The sequence below is a fragment of the Myotis daubentonii genome, chromosome 2, assembly GCF_963259705.1.
Source record: "Myotis daubentonii chromosome 2, mMyoDau2.1, whole genome shotgun sequence".
NCBI classification, from domain to species: domain Eukaryota; kingdom Metazoa; phylum Chordata; class Mammalia; order Chiroptera; family Vespertilionidae; genus Myotis; species Myotis daubentonii.
The window spans coordinates 180,707,315-180,716,067 of record NC_081841.1 but is presented as its reverse complement, the minus strand read 5'-3'; positions in this window follow the sequence as shown (position 1 = coordinate 180,716,067).

The following is an 8,753-nucleotide window of genomic DNA, read 5'->3' as shown; positions in this document are numbered from 1 at the left end:
GTTCATTCTGTTCATCAGATTATTTATTCACTTGATTCTTAGATTCACTTGTTGATAGATGCATATTTGTTGTTCATAATTTGTATCTTTACCTTTTTCTTCCTCTTCCTCTTCTTAAAGGATACCTTTCAGCATTTCATATAATCCTGGTTTGGTGGTGATGAACTCCTTTAGCTTTTCCTTATCTGTGAAGCTCTTTATCTGACCTTCAATTCTGAATGATAGCTTTGCTGGATAAAGTAATCTTGGTTGTAGGTTCTTGGCATTCATCACTTTGAATATTTCTTGCCACTCCCTTCTGGCCTGCAAAGTTTCTGTTGAGAAATCAGCTGACAGTCGTATGGGTATTCCCTTGTAGGTAACTGAGTTTCTTTCTCTTGCTGTTTTTAAGATTCTCTCTTTATCTTTTGCTCTTGGCATTTTAATCATGATGTGTCTTGGTGTGGTCCTCTTTGGATTCCTTTTGTTTGGGGTTCTCCGCGCTTCTTGGACCTGTAAGTCCATTTCTTTCACCAGGTGGGGGAAGTTTTCTGTCATTATTTCTTCAAATAGGTTTTCAATATCTTGCTCTCTCTCATCTTCTGGCACCCCTATAATTCTGATGTTGGTACGCTTGAAGCTGTCCCAGAGGCTCCTTACACTATCCTCGCATTTTTGGATTCTTTTTTCATTTTGCTTTTCCGGTTGGATGTTTTTTGCTTTCTCGCATTTCAAATCATTGACTTGATTCTTGTGCTCCTCTGGTCTGCTGTTGGGCGTCTGTATAATATTCGTTATTTCAGTCCGTGTATGCTTAATTTCTAGTTGGTTCCCCAATATAAGATCGAGGGTCTTATTAGTTTTCGTGTAGATCTCATTAAGTTTATCGGCAGCTTCTAAACAGTTCTTGAGAGACCTTAAAAGTGTGGTTCTGAACTCTATATCTTCCATTGACAATTTTGTCCTGTTTCTTTGTCTCCGCATTTTGTTATGCTTCCTTGGTGCACCCCCTAGTGGTCTTTGTTCGAAGCCTTATAGTTAAATCTTGATTGTTGTAGCTAATTCCAGGGAGGGTTTGACCTCCAGGCCAAGTGGCTATGAGAATCAGCTGTGTCAGCAGTGAGAGAACTTCTGTCCTCTAGGGAGGTGCTAATCTAGCCTTTGCCTGAGGCTATCCGGCAAATGCCTCTGTGCAGGGCTTGGGCGGGGTGGGTCGCACAGGATCAACGGGGTGGGCCGGAGAGAGCAGTTATGGCGGCTCTCAGTCCTGTCCCCAGGGGCTCTGCCTCTCTGAGTTCCAGCACCCGCTGCAAAGCTCGGAGAGAAAGCTGCACTCGCTCTGACCGAAGCCAGACAGTCCCGCTTCTCCCGTTTGAGTCTGGGTCCCTAAAGACTCGCCCGGATCTGGAGCTCAGAGTCTGCGACTCCCTCCCGATTGAAAACAACAACCGCGCCCTCCGCCGCCAGCCCGCTCCGCGCACTCCGCACCTCAGAATTTGACTTCAGCACTGCGCCTCCTCTGAGTGTCCGTGTGCGTTTCTCTTTCCTCCTAGTTGTAGGACTTCCACTCAGCCAGCGCCCCTGTGGTTCTGGGTGATGTCCCTTCCGTTTTTTGGTTTCACTTTTGAAGTAGTTGTTCAAAGCAGCAAACTCCGGCGTTAACCTATGCCGCCATCTTAGTTCTCCTCCACTTGTTTATTGATGGGCACCTGGGTTGCATCCATATCTTGGCTATTGTAAGTAATGCTGCAATGAACATAGGGGCACATATATTCTTTCATATTAGTGGTTTGGGTTTCTTCATATATATACCCATAAAGTGGAAGTGTTGGGTCATAAGGCAGTCTCATTTTTAATTTTTTAAAAAATAGATTTTTATTGATTTGAGAGAGAAAGGGAGAGGGAGAGAGAGATAGAAACAGCAATGATGAGAGAAAATCATCGATAGGCTGCCTCCTGCATACCCCCCACCGGGGATCAAGCCCGCAACCCAGGCATGTGCCCTTGACCAGAATCAAACCCGGGACCCTTCAGTCTGCAGGCTGATGCTCTATCCACTGAGCCAAACCAGGCAGGGCAATTTTTAATTTTTTGAGGAACCTCCATACTGTTCTCCACAGTGGCTGCACTCCCACCAAGAGTACACGAAGGTTTCCTTTTCTCCACATTTTTGCCAACACTTGTTGTTTGTATTTTTGGTTAGTGACATTGAGCATCTTTTCATACGTCTATTGGCCACCTGTATGTCCTCTTTGGAGAAATATCTATAAAGGTCCTCTGCCCATTTTTAAATTGGATTGTTTATTTGTGTGTGTGTTGAGTTTTATGAGTTCCTTACACATTTTGGATATTACCTCTTATTAAATGTATCATTGGTGAATATCTTCTTCCATTCAGTAGGTTGTCTTTTCATTTTGTGGATGGTTTCCTTTGCTGTGTATAGAAAGGATGGGTTTTTAAGAAAATCTTCCAAAGTGAAAAATTTTCAAAGTAATTCTACATAAACAATAGCTCAGGCCTCAAGCCTTACTAAATTTATGTTGTTAATTAGATTATTTGTCCCAACAATGGAGGCATGCCAGTAAAGAAAATGCAAACACATTAATAATTAACCCAGGAGAGAATCATTCCACTTGGGAATCATTTTCTATCTTTTTACCCCAAGGTTTCTAATTATTCATTATAACCTGCATTTCTTGCCTATTTATGCTCTGAAAGTTGACCACAGGAGGATGAAAGTATAATCCTGACAAGCACCAGGGAATGGCCGCCACATGATACACCTGGCGGCCATAGAGAAGGCCTCAGTGTTGAGGTATTTCTAAATAATTGGTATATTCTTTAGAAGCACTTTCAGTATAAGTAAGGCCCCCAAATGAGGCTCAGCCACTGTCCTTTTAACTTTTTAAGCTGTGACGTTCCTCTACTGCCCCCTCAAGGTTCTCACACTTTTCTCCAGAGACAACATTTTAAATAACCGAAAATACCACTCCAAATAAGCATTAAAAACCTTACACAAGGTGCTCATAATGCAAACAAATGTCTGGTAGGCTCAATTAGTAAAAAATGGTAATATTATCTTTCACATCCGCTTTTTGTGGGATGGCTATTACTCCTACTAGGAGCCCAGGGCACGAATTTGTGCACCTTAAAAGGAACTGTGGGCCGCGAGGCTGCAGTAGGCACAGGGGCAGGTCTCTGCCCATCCTCCACGCCCCTGCCCGACCCCTCCTGCCGTGGCCCCCGGCCCCCTGTCTGCCAGCAGCCCTGCTCCCGCCACCTTTGCTCCCACATGCTGATGGCGCCGGCACCACTCACACCTGCTGATGGTGTGGAGTGATTGGGGCCCACACCAGCAGTGAGTGTGAGCGGGGCTGGCGCCGTCAACAGGTGTGAGCAGCAGCTGCTGCCCCGATCAACCCTCAGGAGCAGGGGGAGGTGGAGAAGCCCTCAGGGGTGATTGGGGCCGGCAGCCGCCACTTGCACCTGCTGATGGCTCTGAGTGATCGGGACCGGCACCGGGCACCGGCAGCGGGTGCGAGTAGTGGCTCTGGTGCCAGCTGCAGGTGAAAGCGGAGCTGGTGGTGGCAGTGGGTGCAAGCAGCGGCTCCAATGCCAGCAGCAGGTGCAAGCACCAGGTGAGACCACGGTGTGCGGAAGCAAAGAATTTTCAGTAACCTCCAGAGGCTCGCACCAATGACAGCAACTGGCGCCCGGCCTTGATCTGGCACCCCCACTCACCTGCTCCACCATCCCACCATAGGCCAACGCCTGCCATGTTCCTCACATGCCCACTGGTGGTCAGCACATGTCATAGCATCGGTTGTTCGGTTGTTCAGTTGTCTGGTTGTTCTGCTGTTTGGTCTAGTTGCATATTAGCCTTTTATTATATAGGATTAGCAAAGCTTGGGGTGACGAATCTTTAAAATGTATAATTAAATGACATTTTGCATACATTTTAAGGTAAAAGAGCAAAACCTTTTTTCAGCTGTCTAATGTTCTTAGACTTTAAGATATCCGCAGCATACCTTCGTAACAATAAAGTAATTTACTAGCCATTGTTGAATGTCAACTCTCAGGTCTTGTAAACTATTTGTAAACAGTATTGTAAGCAGGTTTGCGTGGTTCCATAAGGAATGAGCTGCCTCTGGGAAAGGCCAGCCTTGCTGTGCACCCGCTGTTTCCCAGGCCTTCGCATTCCTGACCTCACTGAATTCTGAGCAACCCTGCAAAGTAGGCGTTTCCCATTTCCCACCGAGGCACGAAAACCACAATGCCAAGTACATTTTCCAATGCACACACTTAACAAAGAGCACATGTGCAGCTCAAACCCAGGTGGGTCTGACTTCAAAGTCTATGCTTTTTCTAATACATGCTTCTCTCCATATGAAAAAAACATGCACTTATTCATTTTTTTTTTAATTCAGCCTTCTGTTTTCCACTCTTCCTTCCACTCAGTCAACTTACCGAGCACCTGCTCCACATACGCCCTGAAGATAGAGTTGAAAACCCTCGTGTGGAAGGCAGCTCTAATCCAAGTACCCCAGGCTTAGATGTTGCTGCACAACGATGTGAATGTACTTCACACTGCCAAACTGTGACCTTATGGTTAAGATGGTAAGTTTTTTAAAAAAATATATTCTTATTGATTTCAGAGCAGAAGTGAGAGGGGAAAAGGAGATAGAAACAGTGATGAGAGAGAATCATTGATCAGCTGCCTCCTGCACGCCCCCTACTGAGGATTGAGTTTGAAACCTGGGCATGTGCCCTTGACTGGACTTGAACCTGGGACCTTTCAGTCCACAGGCCTAACACTCTATCCACTGAGCCAAACCGGCTAAGGCAAGATGGTAAGTTTTAAAAAAATTGATTTTAGAGAGATAGGAAGGGGGGTGGAAGAAACACTGATGAGAGAGAGAAACATCAACATGGATTGGCTGCCCCTTGCACGGCCCCTGCTGGGGATTGAGCCCAAAACCCTGGCAGGTGTCCTGACTCGGAATAGAACTGATGACCTCTTTGTGCATGGGTCGACGCTCAACCACTGAGCTACACTGATGGGGCAAGATGGTAACTTATGTAATGTGTATTTACCACAATTTTAAAAATTCAATAAATAAAATAGGACACAGAGAAAGAAAAAAAGGTTGTATAGATGTTGGAAGGCTGAAAGAGTAAAAAACGAAATACTTAAGTCCTAGGCGGTATGCTCAAAGGTTAGAGTGTTGGCCCTTGCACCAAATGGTCTCGGGTTCGATTCCCAGTCAAGGACAGGTACCAGGGTTGGAGGTTCGATCCCCGGCCTGGTTGGACACATGCAGAAGGCAACCAATTGATGTCTCTCTCTCACATTGATGTTTCTCTTTCTCTGAAAAAAAAAATCAATGGAAAAAATATCCTCGGGTGAGACCTAAAGACGCTGGAGTTTAAAGGTGTAACTTTCTTCTGCTACCAGGAGCAAGAAACAAAGATGTCCCTTCTCTCCCCTTCATATCTCCCACCAGGGCCTCCTATAGGCGGGATCCACACAGAAGCCAACTGGCAAGAAAGTCCTAAAACTGTACCTAATAATTCCCAACCCCAGTCACAGAGCAGAGCATAGAAAGGTGAGCTCGGAGCTGAGACAATAAGGAAATAACCAGCACAACTGGTTAAGTTTCAATATGGACATGATAATGTAATAATGAATGTTAAATTTCCCAACAGTGATTATACTGTAGATGTATAAGGAAATGTCTCTATTCTTAGGAGATATCCTGCAACTTGTTAAAGAAATCATTATTCACAACACTTGCTAAAGAAGCAGGTAGGGCAGACTCTATTTAAGGGACTATTGTGGTAAGTAGGGGAATGCCACAATGGGGCTTTTCCGGGAGGGAGAGAGAAGGACAAGTGGGAATTCCTAGCCAAGGAGCAGGGTGGGTCTGCATGGGAAATGACTAAAGGTAACATCAGGAGTGCGGGGGACTCTTGCTGAAGGCAGGCCAGGGTGATCAGACATCATCACCTGGGAGACGGTGGGGGATGAGGAGTCTGATCAGATACCCAGGGTGGCTAAACTACCTAGCAAGATTCTTGCTAAAATTGGAAATGCAGAGACAAAGTTGGAAACCTGAAATTCAAAGTGAAAAAAAGCTCAGGGGATCCTCATCAGAACTTGGTCAAGGAGAGAATCTTTGTCACCCTCGAGTGATTTAGAAGATATGGGAAGCATCGCAATATATTCAAGGTGATGACTCTGAGTAAAGGATTTATGGGAGTTCTTGCTACTGTTTTTAAACTTCCTTGTAAATTGGAAATTATTTTAAAGTAAAAAAGTTAAAATCCCCACAAACCTGTACAGTGTCTGTGCCTCCAAGTGCTGACTTTGTTCAGCTAACCAGACAGAGCATTCATTGCATTGTATTTCTTGTAACGAGGTCAAACAAACTCCTTGAAGCTATATGATGGCATTGCCAACCTGGGCCAAGGAAAGCACTTCGATCATGAGTACCATCTGCATGATTTTTGCCACACCCCCAAAGCAATGGTGCCTGTTTACATTGTATTTTTAAAAATCACTTCACTGGCTTTTTTAAAAAAAAGTGTTTTAAAAGGAATTTCAAATCATTACCACAAATGAAATACCAGTAGGCAATCACAAAAATAAATACTAAAACCAGAACGTTGATTTAAAAAAAATAATACGAAATAAATGCTAGTAAATATAATTATTATATGAAAACACATACTTTGTTGTAAATTGGAAATTACAAGAGTGGAATTTTTTAGGCTGACTAAGTAATAAAAGGATAGTTATCCTGGTGCCACTTAGTTTAAGATGAAATGAGGTTCTAAACCAATGTAATGACCTAGTTTTAACATTTTGATGGTAACCAGTACTGAGCATATCAATTTACATATTGTCATTTAAAGGGCAAAAGATGTTCAACCTCTATCTTTAACAGAAGTTGAATATTGAGAATTAATTCCTAGCCAAAATGAAGTAATTTTTATTCCAAAAAGTCATTTAAAATATTTATAATCCTGGAAGAATACATAAGAGTAGATAATCTTTCCTCTGGAAAGAATGTTTAAAAAAAATCCTTTTCAGACAATTTAGTTATGTTGGAATCTTATTATCAATGTACTGTAAAAATATAGGCCGTAAGCAGGCCAATTTCAACGATGTATTTGATAGAAGAGGCATTTAGAGGCAAAAAGTAAAATTACAGTAAGTAATCATTGACTTAGTTTTTTGTTTTTGTTTTTTAAAAAAGAATAACTGCCCAGCCAGTGTGGCTCAGTGGTTGAGCAACGACTTATGAACCAAGAGGTCATGGTTCAATTCCCAGTCAGGGCACATGCCCGAGGTTGCAGACTGGGTCCCCAGTAGGGGGCGTGCAGGAGGCAGCCGGTCAATAATTCTCTCTCATCATTGATGTTTCTATTCCTCTCCCTCTCCCTCTCCCTCTCCCTCTCCCTTCCTCTCTGAAATCAATTTTTTTTTTTTTTTAAGAATAACCCAAATACCTGGCTAAAGAATCCAGGCCGGTTTAACGAGGTGGATAGGTAGTTTCTCAGCTGTTTTTAACCTGACTCATATCTACCAGAAGGATGCGCAGGTATTTCATCAGGAACGCTAACTTCCTTCCAGAAGGGGGTTATGAATTACATCTGGCAAAAAGCTTCTGTTGGGAGCGAGTCTGTAAATTTTTCTTTCACAAGGGGAACTGAAGGTGGCTGTGGGACAGGTGTGGAAAGGGTTTGATAATTTTTTCACTGAGTTTGATAAATTTTGAATTTTGAACCAGGTACAGGTATAAAAAGTAAGTTAAATAATTAAAAATTAAAACTCTCCAGAAATTTGGCCTCTCCTCAAAATGCCCTCCTATTTTGTAACATATGGAAACTAAAGGAACAGAGCATTCCTTCCTTATCTGCTTACCTCTGCCATCTGACTTGGGGAAAATATGTCACAGTCTTTTAATAAATAATTAAAATATTTCCAGCAAAATGTTCAGATGTGTTTGGAAACAGGAAGCTCAGGTTATCAGTAGGTTCTCAATCTTGGTGGGTTTTGGAATGTTTGAGTGATTGGGGTTGGTCCCCAGGGCCTGGATGAGCTGCCACAGTAACACCTACCACCCATGTCCCCCATCCCCCCGTAGGTCCCCCTCCACAGCACTCTGGTTAAATTATTCATTGAGCTAGTACTCTCTAGCACATACCAGTCAGAGGAAGCCTTTGGAACATGCAAAAGTCACTGCTTAGAAAAAATGTAATCCACTCTCAATAGCTCAGATAAAGGCCAAAATAGGGTGTTTGCAATGAAAACAGGTCCAGGTGTGGAGCAAACTCTCCTAGCACAATACAGCAGAAGCAGAGACAAAGAAAAGCAGTCCCTTACCTGCGAGTTGAGGCAACAGTTTTCAAAACAGCAGAAAGCCTGGGGGTCCAGGATCTCATCAGGTGGGGAGTGAGTTGGGGCTGTAAGGGATGGCGATTGGCATCAAATGCCAGGAGGGAACAGGCGCTGCTGGCATTCCTCGGGCGTCGCAGGCCTTGGGTGACTCGTTGGAGGTGCTCATTGCATTGGCATTGGGCGGTCCAGGGAAGCACTTCACTTTGGGGTGAGGGGGTCCCTGAAGGCCAGCACAGAGCCTCTGACTCAGTATCTCTGGTGACAGAGACCTGGGGGCTTCTTTTGCAGGCGGGGGGAAAGAGGCGGTCCCTATTGTGAATCAGAAATTAGTGTTTTCAAATACAACCTCTGTTCCTCCTCAGAGTCCTTC